Source organism: Rhagoletis zephyria, unplaced genomic scaffold, assembly GCF_001687245.7.
Source record: "Rhagoletis zephyria isolate East Lansing unplaced genomic scaffold, Rhagoletis_zephyria_1.1 Rzeph_scaffold_07842, whole genome shotgun sequence".
NCBI classification, from domain to species: Eukaryota; Metazoa; Arthropoda; class Insecta; order Diptera; family Tephritidae; genus Rhagoletis; species Rhagoletis zephyria.
Window position 1 is genome coordinate 1 of NW_016164924.1, and position 13,682 is coordinate 13,682.

Genomic DNA, 13,682 nt, shown 5'->3' on the forward strand with positions numbered 1-13,682 from the left:
AATCAATATTTTTCGATCGGAAAACTCTGGTTCTCTTCAGAAGACTTCCGGTAATAATAGCCAATTGTTGATTTAACCATTTTTTAATACTAAAATTTTTTATTTATCCCCCCGTTGCATTTTCCAGGGGTTTCGGCGGGCCTATAAAATATAGTCACGATAAAAAAATATATAATTGAGTATTATTATTGGGAATCACCTGAAGAGAAACAGAATTTTCTAATCGAAAGACATTGGTTTTCAAAAATTCTACACCATTTCTACGAGGGCTATTTTTTCTTCGGTATTAAACAATCCTAGGGGGTGAGAGCATAATAATTCCGACTTTACTTTTTCACATGCATTTTTAGACCACCCCAATAATAATCAGTTATTTATGCCTGACTGCTTTACTTGGCTACAATTTTATAGATAAGTATACATAGTACATGCATATAAGTACATACTTAAGTATGTATGCACATAAGAAAGTATGAGCAAACTACGTGTGTATATATGACATATACAGATATTATATGTATGTATGCATGTTGATATTCCAATTACTGTTGTTGTTCTCTTTACTGCCATGCCTCATAAGTGCATCAATTTTCATCTCAAAGACGCCGCTTTCAATGTTTAATTGTGCTGCACTTTGTTTTGCTTTGTTTTTGTTAGCACTTTCCAGCCTTTCGGGTCCATTAACTCAATGTATCTTGCCTTCGTTTTTCTTGTCGATTGATTCTCTGGAGTGTTGTGTTAATTTTTGGTATGGAATAAGTGGCAGTGCAGTGAAAGCATTTGGAGTGTGTAGTAAACGGAGCCGGCCAAAGAGACCAACCCATCAAAGAAATAGAGATGCCGATCGTTGAATCAACATTAGCTACATATATGTATATGTACATATACTTACAGCTTTCAGTTGATGTTGCTGGATTGTAAATACCCTGCAGAAAAAAATTACCAATTGATTAAAATAACTAACTTAAAGCTAGATTTTTTGCGACATTTCGATAAATACCTAACTTTTAATTAGCTATGACAAAACTAACTTTAAGTGAGTTGTAAGGTATGATGTATTTTGGAACATCTTTCCGTCATCCCTTGTCAAATTTGGTTTGGAGACAAACCGGTTTCGGCGTTGTGCCATCTTCAGTGTAATTTTTGGTTCTGAATAGTTCGTGTTTCCTTCTGCTTTTATGTATTCGTGTTACCAGCCTGGTACGAAATAAAGTCAATTGACATTATTATCTTTTCAAAAGCGAAATAAAGTAAAAAAAAAAATATCGAAATAAAGTCACTGACGCCATTTCCTCATTCAAATGGAAATATGTAGCGTCAGCAATGCTTAAAGTATGTCGATTCACGTGACGTGGTGTGGCGGGCCGCCGCGAAGCTAAGAAAATTTAATATTTGAAAGGGCAATAATGTCAATAGATTTTATTTCGCTTTTGAAAAGGTAATAATGTCAATTGACTTTATTTCGCACTTAACCGTTCTGGACATTAAGCCCGCATTTAACCACGTTTTGTGGGAAATAATAGGTAAATCACTAGATAATCAAGGGATTGATACCAACTTTATAAGACTCATCCACAACTTGATCTGCAAGAGAACTGTCGTAAGAAAGTTTATGCTGTAATCGTGGAGTGAACATCTACCACCAAGAAAAGTGATGTCCTCTCACCTCTGTTAGTAAACTAGAAGAGTTAGAGGAGAGAGATGGTCGGGTGATTTCCTCTGTAGAGGACTTGAAACTGATGGCAGGGGTAAGATTTCTAGACACCCTTTATTCTCTGAACAAAGCTTACGTAAATCTGGTTACCAAACGAAGGATATCCAACGTAACTCGCTCATTTGGATTGCAGATTTCCAAACGGGCCAATTACTTGACATCCGCTCTAGACAGGAAACTGTCATGAAAACTTAACATTGAGAAAAAAGTGAGGTAGGTATTAGTTTTCTTATATATTTCGCTGCAGATAGCCACTGGTAAGTAGGACCTCATCCGATTCAGAACAAAATTACTGGCTGATTTATTTTTGTTCGAATTTGTGTCAGCCCTTGTGAAGTTTTGTTTGGAGAGCAGTCGGTTTTAGGAGTTGTGCTACATGTCCTGTTTGGAAAAATGAAGCAACACCAAGATCTATGGTAGATTCGCAACCCTTTCTATGCGTTCCAGCATTAGATTGAAAAAGTCGCTCGAGAGAGAGAGTCGCCTTCTCTAGAACCTCGGTTGTTCTCAACGGCTGAGATGTCCTTCCCAATTTGAGCGGAGCTGATGTTTGTGCTCAACGTCACTCTACATAGCTGTTTTAGTTTTGCAGGGATCCGAAATTTAAACATGGCGTCGTACTGTTAGCTTCTTTCCGTGCAATCAAAAGCAGACTCCAGTGTCATCGGGCATGAATTCATAAAACTAAATTCTGCTTTAGGGCTGGTAGATACGCCCAACCAGCTCTTCGCCGCCGGCTTAGAACAACTCAGCCAGTATTGCGCCGGCTCAGGGGGCCTTGTGATTTTTCTGCCGCCTTATTGCTGCTATCACCTCCTATTGGACAAGTGGGCGAACGTGAGTTTCGTCCGGGTTCTTCTTCATCACACGCTCTGCGCTCTGCGCCGCCATTACAAATCTTTTTAGGCTAGCCTCTATTTATTTATTTAATAGCTTAATCTTGTATGAAATACTATTTTAATAAACGATTATGCTTTTACATATGTAGTATATAAATACGTATGTACAGTGGCGGTCATAAATGGATGAATGGTGTTTAGTTTTTAATATTTACAATGTTTTTCAAGCTAAAATTTTGTTGATATTTTTTTATAAAAATATGGTTCATGCTTCAACAAAAACTACATAAATCAAACCTTCAATTTATAATTTTTCATATAAACATGAAATATCAAAAAAATTTTAGCTTGAAAAACATTGTGAATATTAAAAACTAAACATCATTCATCCATTTTTGACCGCCACTGTATATATGTATATATCACCCAAATTTACATTTCAACTATAATCCTATTGCCTCTATTATGCTAACTTATTTGTATACATAGTGCAAATGTATGTGAAAGTAGTTGTGTGTATTTGTATACACCGCTATGCAATCTGCGGGTACCTAATTATGGCTATGACATTATTAGCATAATGGGTAAACCAACAACGTACTGCAGCGCAATGCCTGCATGTGTATGTGACTTTTGTTTAGCTGTCAGCCACAGTTGCCAATAGGCCACCGCCATCATCATCATGTGCTTACTTATTTTATATTCACCTCAAAAACAAACCATTAGCAATGTCGGCTAGTATAGTAACAGCAGATATTCCACACAATACATATTTACTATCCGCAAACGTCACCGACATGCGTATTATATAACATTTGCAGTTGCTAGTTGCTATGGTGACTCGAATGATTAAATAAAATGTAGTGCTGTATGCTAGCGTATTTGTTGTTTAAATATTATGAGCTCATCGCCAGCATTTGGAAAGCAATGGGAAGCTTCTACATTAATTATCGAATGCATAAAAATCTCGTGTCACGGTGTTTGTGGTCGAACTCATATTTATTTCACACCGTTAAGTGAAAGGGGCGTGGCACCTGCCATACAAACCAAATTTTCTCATTCTGAATATATATCAGTAATCACACTATTGCAAAAAAGAGTCGCCGGGTGGCGCTAGAGTCGAGTTATTTCTAAAAATCGTCAAGTAAGAAACAGTTCCGTGAATGTCCGATTACATCGACGTGCTGTACCATGGGAGTACGGGAGTTCGGTGTGTTCCGATGGCCGAATGGACGTCATTTGTCAATATTATCGTGCGTTAAATTTTCATTCGGGGACACCACGATTGAGTTGTCCAGGGATCACTTCCAAATGCCCACCATTAAATTAATCACCAAAACCATGGCCCACCTATTTAAAACATTTAAGGTAATTCGTCTGAAACAGGTCCATATATATTGGATTTTTGTGGAACAACGGTACACACACCAACTAAGAGGAAAAAGTTCTTCAAATTAATTTCGTTGCCGTGAATTCGTGAATTGTTGGTGAAAATGTTGGACCCAAATATTTCGATAAAAAAATTTATTTTGGGCTGCCTTCCAGCAGAAAACACAAAATGGCTTCTATTTAAGGCAGGTTTTTATTGAGAAGGAGAACCAAATTTTGTAGCCAAGTAGCCGAGAGCTGTAGGCAATAACAGATGAAAAACCATCAACCGGAGACATCAGCAAGCGAGAAGGCTGTAGGATGATATTTTGGGAATCAAATACAAGAATACAGTAGAAACTAAATAAAAAGAGGTGATGCAGAGTATGCAGTTCCCTCTGTCTGATTACCTTCAAACAGAATATTAAGGTTTCCAAATAAATTTTACTAGTGAATTTCTTGTAAAAATACTTCGCATTCAAGATAGATATTAATGTTCGTGGTAAGTTAGACAACACGTATAAAGGGATCATACGATTTGTACATTTGTATAGATTTTCACATTTTCACAGCTACAGAGTGGTTTTGTTTGGAAAGTTGTTATTGAGTTGTGACTCTCAAAATGTACAAATCGTGTGATACCTGCTTAAGGGCATAAAATCTCAGAGCCACCAGACCTAACTTATTTTCGATATATTAACAATTTAGTAATAATATATGTTATATGTATTTGATAATGTTTGTATATCTGCTTGATTAGGTATGTGGTCCTTTTACAGGTAGCAACTAGGAAAGATACGTGAAAACGTTACCCACTTTTATTAAATTCATTTTATTAGTTTATAAATATATGTACGTATGTATGTTTTAGAGAATGATATAAGAAACCAATATTCAGTATTGTCAGACACTTTGTGATGGCACCTGTGGTCGAAATAATTCACTAGCGCAGAAATTGATGTTACTCATACGCCACGTAGCTACGCGTTTAATTAAACTTAGTAGGGAGACAATATCAGATATATCGACACCTTAGTGTCACAGATTGTTCTTTGAGGTAATAATGAACACTCAGGCGTACAGTTCTGTTTTAAGTGTTTTATTTTAAAACTATTCAATCCCCGGCGTGCTTCAATGCGCCTTGAAAGTATTTTTGTATTGTTTGATACCTGTATTGTAATATTTCATTTATTTTATTAATGTAATTAAACGAAATTTTTCAAACAGGTGGCAATCCCTCCTCAAAAATATTTTCGTCAGTAAACTTTCTCAAAGCTTTTCAGTTTGACACTCATATTGCAATGTTTTATTTATTTTATCAATTATCAACAATATTTTCGGCTATAAGCCTACTTAAACCTCTTTCTTTTGCCAGCCATATTGCAATATTTACTTTATCTTATCAATTTACTTAACCTGACATTTTCAAACAGGTGGCAACTCTCTAATTGTTTTCTTTCTTTAAGTTAGACCTCTAGAAATAAATCGGTGAAAGTGCGATAAATTTGATGCATTCGTTTTCGAGTGATGCGCGTACGAATATATAGACAGACAGAAAAAAACCTAAAAATAGTTGATTTGGCTTCTGTTGCTCTAATAATGACCCCCATATTAATTTTTCTTTAATACCTATCATCAGCTTGATGCAATTTTATTATAGATATGTATGTATAGATTAAAAAACAACAAAGGTATAGTAACGGGTGATTTTTTTGAGGTTAGGATTTTCATGCATTAGTATTTGACAGATCNTGCAGTCTCACGTCCTTTTGTTTACACGCATAACTGCATATATTTATTTGAATGAATTGTGGTGCAGTTTTTTCTATGAGATATGCAACCTTAGCCTTAAGTCCGAGTGAAAGTCTCATATTTCCCTTAGTTTCGCTTTGAATAAAAGTATATCGACCGAAATTTTCTCAATTGTATGTAAAAGCTTGTTTAAGAATTTGTACAAGCTATTGCGTATACGAGCATATACATACATACATATGTACATCTGTATTCGTAAATGTATGTAAAAAGTTATACCTGATTTAAACGTTTTGCATTTTATGCCAATTCATTTGCATGCAAGAAAGGTGTACTGCATTTTAAAGTATTACTCGACCAACCAACAAACCAACGAGGCCCTTGAAATATAGTTGTGGTTAAGTTGATGGCGCTGTGACCACAAAGAAATTTATTACATTTTATTTACAGTGAAGTAAAAATAAGCATAAATAGTAGAAACTCGATAACTCGTGAGTTCTGTAAGTCGAAAATTGCGATAAGTCATACAAATGTTCAGTCCCTTAATATAACTGAGATGTGTATTTGGATACCTAAGGAAAATGCTAAAATTTGTTCGGTCAAACGGTTTTGTGATTTTATAAACATTCGTGTCTCACAAAAATATTACATAACTCGTTCCTATTGTTTTCAATGCCAGTTCATCGTATTAAGAGAAATATAAAAGCGGTCACAAATCGCACTTAACCATTACTTTTGATTTCTAATTTCATAACTCGCAGCCTCAGTTGTAAGAGTGTTATAGCTCTGAATAAACCCTAGTTTTTTTGTGTTGGCTATCTATGTATAACTCATAGTAACTCCAACTCGAAAGTTGCAAAAGATTAGAGCATTTTGGTAATAATTTGGATTATAAGTTATTGACTCTTAAATTTTTCTACAAAGATAAATAAATCTGAATTATTTGGCATCTGATTTTCGGTAAGAAATTGTGTAAATTGCTCCTTGTTTGGAAGAGCTGGAACTTAATCACTAAGAAGTACATTATCCACAATTTAACTTAAACTTCGGTTAGACCGAAACTTTGCGAACGAAATTTTAACGAATCAATTACAATTCTTCGGCTTTCGTAGGCACTGTCCTCTTCGCCAGTACATCCTGTCTAAGCCAACCAAATATGTTCTAAAGTTATTTTGGGCTGCCGATTCGAAAACGCACTATCCGCTGTAAAGAGTGCTTTATCTAGGAAAACGAATAATCAAATGGAAGGATAAACATTTACACCTAAATTTGTAGAAAATAAAGACTGCTAAAGCATATTAGAAAATTTGTATTAAAATGTCACTTTATAAAGCTCTTAAAATAAGGCTATTTCACATAAATCTTTTGCCTCTCTTTAGCGTTGTTTCATTTTGACAGCAATGCGAGTAGTACATTTTGAATAATATCATTCGATTCGAAAATAATTTCTGCCAAAATAAATACTTCAAATTTTTCCTGCTCACTTGATTATCTGCTAAATTTCAAACCAACACGCAAATTTCGATATAAATAAATTTTCTTTCAAGTGTTTCTTTATTTCCGAAAAGATGATAAAAAATATTTAAAGGGTTATATGTATGCCCATACATATGTATATACCAAATTTTAGGCTGGAATATTCCTACACACATATACCCAAACAAATAGCAAAATAGATACATATGTAAACCGAAACTCTCTTAAAAAAGGCTTAATGGTGTATGTCCAATAGGGTGGTTCTATATCGAAAAAAGTATACTTCTATTATTTATTTTGAAATAAAAAAATATTTAGAGATCGCTCAAAGCGCTCAAAATTTTCCATGTATTCTTATATATGGGGAAAAAACAACTTTTCGGAGAAATGGAACAGAATTCTTGAAAGTCAATATTTTTCGATCAATAATATAATACACAATGGTTTATTTAACCATTTTGTAATACCAACGAATTTTTATTGGCCCCCTCATTGCATTTTTTGAACCTATAGATTATAGTTGCGAAGAAAAAATGGTTAAATAAACAATTGGCTATTATTACTGGGAGTCTCCAGCAGAGTAACACATTTTTCTGATAGAAAAGATGTTTTCCCCCATATAAAATAAATGAAAAACTTTGGGCGCCTTGAGCGACCTCTAAACATTTTTTATTTTAAAATAAAAAACAGGGACATATTCCTTAGGTATAGAACAATCTTAGGGGGTGAGAGCATACAAATTCCTACTAACCTTTTTCACATGCATTTTTGGACCACCCTAATGCACATATATTTACCTCTATTTGTAAATATGTGCCTCTGTATATTTATAGTATTCATGTGCGATGAAATATTAGCACTTACGTACATACATATGTACCTACTCATGTGTAAGTGCGGCCATTGGTTTTTCGAGAAAATGTAGTCATTACATTCGATTGTACTCTCCGTTGGCCACAACGTTAACACAGCTAACAACATTTTTGCATTAATTTTTGGTTTTAGGCAGCAAAATAGCCCACATATGTACATACATATGTACGCACATATGCTGCTCCATACACACATGGATAGTTACTAAATAAAATACTTCTACACATACATGCAAAAGCGTAAGTGCACCTAACACTCAACGACTTATTCGTTTAAGTAAATTACAGATAAGAACCAACTCTAACTAGGCAACCGACAAACGCCCACAAAACTAACCGGTTGGCATATTTTGAAAAAATAAAAGCTTATATGTATGTATGAGCGTGTGTACGTACGTATGTATGTGTGCCTGTCACCACATAAACGAATGGCTAAACGCACAAAATGTCCGGTTTTCCGCTTTGGACATCCTCTTAATTTTCCGACGTTCACTAGCGGCACACGCAAATATGTATGAATAGCATGTAACATAGCATGTACATAGGCATTAGTTAGGCATACGTGTATCTACTTACATATGTATGTATATATGCACCCGCAAGAGCCATTAGGCACATTTTAATGCCTACTTGGGTATGCACATTAGGGTAGACCTTTATTATTAGGAATATTTATGCTATTTAAGAATATGATTTGAATAGAGTAAAGCCAAATAGCCAAGTAAACTAAATAAAGTAAAGTGGTGTTAAATGAGATATATTTTATGTCAGCAGCCTTGGCTTAATATTCTCAACAAATTTCATTAAAAAATTTCCATTGATTTGGGCAGTAAAAGCATACGCTTATGTATGATTGGATAAAAGTAACATTACAATATGGGTGTCTAATAAAAAAAAATTTAAGAAAGTTCACTTTCAAAAATATTTCAAAGAAAGTTGCCACCTGTTTTAATAATTAAATTCGGTTATATTGATTACTACTGATTACATACAAGAAATATTGCAATATGGTTGTCAAACGAAAGAAGGTTAATAAAACTTAACTCAAAACATAATTTTTATGAGGTTGCCACCTCTTTGAAAGGGTTCATTAAAATTAAAATTAAGTTGCTTAAAGTTTGACATCGTTAGACTCTAATTTTGAAAAGGCTTTATTTTCAAACAACGCGTGGTAGAGAGTTGCCACCTGTTTAAAAGTTCAAAAAGTCAGTTTCAACTTGAACTAAGGGCATTAGGTAATGGAAGTACATATTTGATTACAAAACGGGTGAAAGACGAAAGAAATTTAAGAAGGATCTAGCTTGAAAATATTTTGAAGATTATTAAAACCCATTCTTGGTTAAGTTTAATAAAGTAAAGTTTTATTGAAGTAAATTACAGAAACACTCAGCGAAATATGTGTTGGCAATATAGTGTATTTCACAAATAGTAGTGCAGCTATGAATAAACAGCTGTTAAAGTATGCTGTTATGTATATCACGCAATACAATATCAATATTAGCGTAAAATTTTGGCCTTCCGAAATGAAAGTTATTGCATGCCAACCAAAAATAGTATGATAAAACGATAACCATAAGGACATCCCTAACATGTGTGCAAGCGACTGCAATCGCTTATTTATCTGCAAGCTTGAATGCTTGCTAAAATTCACATATGCCGGATTTCCGTTCACTACATACAACGGGCATATGTAAATACTTACATACATATGTATATATGTGCATAGCTATTTGTTGTTGACTATGGGAATGAATTCCGGTTACAGTATCTTCATTTGCGTAAATTAGTTATATGCCGCTTATATGGTGGCTACATGTTGTTTTTATGCTATCATCATGCTTGTTGTAGTTATATGCAAATATGACTTTTCTATGTGGATAATACGAACTACTGGTTGCCGGTGTGCAAGCAAAATTGAGTAGATAAGAATACATGCGTAGTTAAATACAAATGCAAAATTTCTATTCACATTTGTAAAAGTGTATGAAAAATGGACGATGGCGTTATCCTTCTACATAGTGTCTGTATAATGAGAAACCACCAACAATAAATAAGCTGGTGAACATGAAACACTTAATCTTTACAAATAATCCTTAACGTCTCACGCAAAAGCCGCACTACTACCTTTTTTCTATTGAAAGGTATTTCATTTAATTTAACCAGCCATGACCAAACGTTTCGCTTATTAATTCTGGCAACATTCAACTTTGAGCAGCTGCTTGCCAGCACCGTGTAATTGCACTTAAACCTGTATCCACCATTTTTAATCCTTTAAGTATGCTGATAGACACTTTGAAGTAGTATCTAGGTATATTTGTATGCACTTATGTGTGTATGTTTAGGTGAGCACAGCCGCCTATCGCACGCTTATCAAGTGCTATTACAACATTTCCAACTTTTGTAGGTTTTCCTCAATTCGCAATTTCTTCTTTTTTTTTCGTTGTTCCTTTTGCGCTGCTTTCTCATTCACACCTAAAACCCTATTCGTCTTATCTTTATTTTTACTAGGATTTTTGTTGTTGATTTTATTTAATACCTTCCCTTTCGCCACCTTCTCCATCGCAAGTTTGCATTCAGCTTGTCTGCTCAGTCTCGTTCATTTTCTATTTCTTTTCATCTTAGCTCACTTTATTATAAATTTTTTCAATGTCCCGCGTCATTTACCTACCTCCGTCTGCCATTATACATACATATGAACACTGGCTATATATATATTTGTACCCACATACATATATAATAACTTACTTTGTATAGGTGCGCCTAATCCTTTGAATGTTCCTTAATTAACTTCTTAACTTGAATAGCGTCCGTTCGTTGGCTTTTTAATCCTAACTGTTTGGGGCTTAGAATACCGAAAGGTGTGATTATGCATACATACAAACTTGTATAATAAAACATAGACGTAACCACGTAAGTATATAAAGTTAGCTTGCCTTGAATTTTGCATCAAAAAAAAGCAAAAAGTTTGTGCAAAAAGTCAGACTAATAGAAATATATGTATGTATGCACGTTGGCGGGGAAACACATAGGTACGGGGCATTTAAAAAAGTGTTGGCAATTATTTTTTTTTCTTTAATTGACGTATCCCTACTGCTTTTTTTTTAGTAAGGGATGGAAATGGAATAGACAAGAATTAGGGACAAGAGCCACTTAACAGTAGTAACAGTTTTTATTTTTTTTTTAATTTTGAATTATGTCGTTATTGCACAGGACCATCGAAATGTTCACCAAAATTTCAAATATATATTTTTTTTCAGAATAAAAACAAAATCCAGGTAGGCAGTTTTGTTGCCCTTTAGATTTTGGTATAACGACTGTACTATAATCAAGTGCAAGTTTTTAAGTAGCTAGGACTTTTGGCAATACTTTTTGCTGACGGTGTATGCAAATAAATATAAAAATAAATAAAATTCGAATATACTTTGTATGGCAAATTTACCAAAAAGCAACGTTAATTCCTAGCTGCTCCAAATTGCCAAAACACTGTCTGCCACAATTTTTTTCTAAATAATCTGATTAAAAAATCTGAAACCTTGATGAAACTTTGTCAAATTATCAAAATTTGTGTACAAAATTAGAAATTCGGACTTGCATGGGCTTTGTAGATAGTTAGCTATAATTTCATTAAAAAAATACTAAACATTAAATAAAGAAAAAAAATATTGCCAAAAGTTGTTAAAATGCCGCGTCTCTATATAATTCTCCGCCACTGTATATGTGCGTACATATTAAAGGTCTGCGTGCACCCACTTTTAAATCTATCTGCTGGTTCAATTGAAGAAGAAAAGCAAACGAGTGTATGTAGCACCAAAGAGAAGAAATACAAAAAAGGGAACTTCACAGCTTGCTTTCTTCTGAATATTTGATATTCGAATGAGATTTGTTAATCACTGAGCTGGTGGTTTCAGAATATTGAGTTGTGAGTACTATGGCGCTGTCAGCAAAAATTGATCGGCCGACTAATACGATGACGGCCTCCGTCCTGGCAGGCCTCAGAGTACGTTCCCAATCACTTTCATTAAGTTCATTGATGGTGCGGAAGATGGTACAGATAACCATGGAACCCTATGAGGGGGAATACATTTTCGAGTTTGAAAAGCGGTTCCGACTAGTAGGTGAAGTTGATTACCACAGTACCATTTAAGAAACAATTGACACACGCTAAAGACCGTGACAACAATAAATTGAGGAATCACCCATCTAAATACTCTGATTCTTAATAAGACTTAATGCTGAAGTATGCCACATTGATGCTTGAAGAAATATCGCCGGCCTTATAGCGCCTGGGACCACCACTGACTACCTTTGGTTCACTATTGGACAGATGGAGCTCATATCAGCTCAGCGAACGGTGATCAAAAACTTGAGCATGATCAATTGCAAGGTCCTTCTAGGCCAGTGTGGAACATATATTCCTCACTACCGCAGTTGCCTTCAAGATGATGAGATCGAATCACGTCAACACTTTCTACTAGGCTATGCAGTGGTATCCAAAAACCTTTATGGTGTCCCAGTGAAGTAAAAATGCCTTATGATGCAGATCTTTAGTACGCATCTATACATACATATGTATGTATATTGGCCTATGCAGACGGAGTAGAAAATTTTCAAGGATAAAATTTATAAGTACATATACGAATTTGTTGCGTGAAATTAGGTTGAGGTGTGTGTATATGTATAAGCTTGTGTTTGTATTTTATTTATATATCTCAATTCTGGTCTAGCTGAGCTGAGCGTTGTGCGTCTAACTAGCCACTTTGAAGGCATCTTTATTAAGATTTGAGTGCTTTGGATAATTTGTTGGATTTACTTGGTCATTTTATTACTTTTACTATATTCGCAACTGCGCTTGGTGAGAAAAGTGAACTTTCAGTTTTTAGCACTTACTTGTGGCGAAACTACTAATTAGGTAAACTAATTGTGCAAAATTGGCAAGTGTGTAGCAAAAGCTAAAAATGATGTACAATTGTATGTAGTATAATGCAAATATTTCGTTGGAAGCTACTGAGGTATACTATTTTACTAAGAAACTCGTCATAAAATTAATGAAAGGGACCAATTGACGATGCCGTATGGTTCAGTTAAGCAATGAAGCCGAAGTTTATAATGTAGGGTTCGGAATGAGAAATTGATCACACTCTAGGTTTTATTTATTATCAACCATATCTATACTAATTATATAAAGAGAAGTCCCTTTTTTATAACAGGTAATCTCGCGAACGGCTGGTCCGATTTTCATGAAATTTTGTATTTTGTTATGTATACTAGAGGGCTGCATGAATGCATTCAAAACGGCTTTTGAATTATTCATATACAAAACGAATGAATGATTTTGGCCTGAAATTTTTTTGAATTTGAGTGAATAGCTGTTCTGATATTTGTGTCGACATTACAACATTCAAACAAAGTGAAAATAAATTGAATTGAAATAAATGACAATTTTTTGTATGAATATCCAAAAAAAAATTTTCTATGAACATATGTACAAACAAACAATGTACGTATGTATGTATTGCTGCGCTCCTATTACATACGAAAAAACTTGTTTGTAGAAAAAAACATTTACCGAAATGAGTTTGAATGATTTGAATGTTTTCCATTCATTCATTCACATTCTTCCATTTGAAGGTAGAAAATATAAAACAAAATGTATATTCATAA

The 13,682-nt window shown here is 34.3% G+C and overlaps 1 long non-coding RNA gene across 1 annotated transcript in view; it reads left to right on the top strand.

Moving 5' to 3' along the window:
- Positions 1 to 12,579: 12,579 nt before the first annotated feature.
- Positions 12,580 to 13,682, top strand: part of LOC108374559 (uncharacterized) — a 16,930-nt gene continuing 15,827 nt past the window's right edge. The window contains exon 1 of the long non-coding RNA XR_001849061.1: positions 12,580 to 12,594. This is a non-coding gene — a long non-coding RNA (uncharacterized LOC108374559). The remainder of the gene's footprint in view (positions 12,595 to 13,682) is intronic.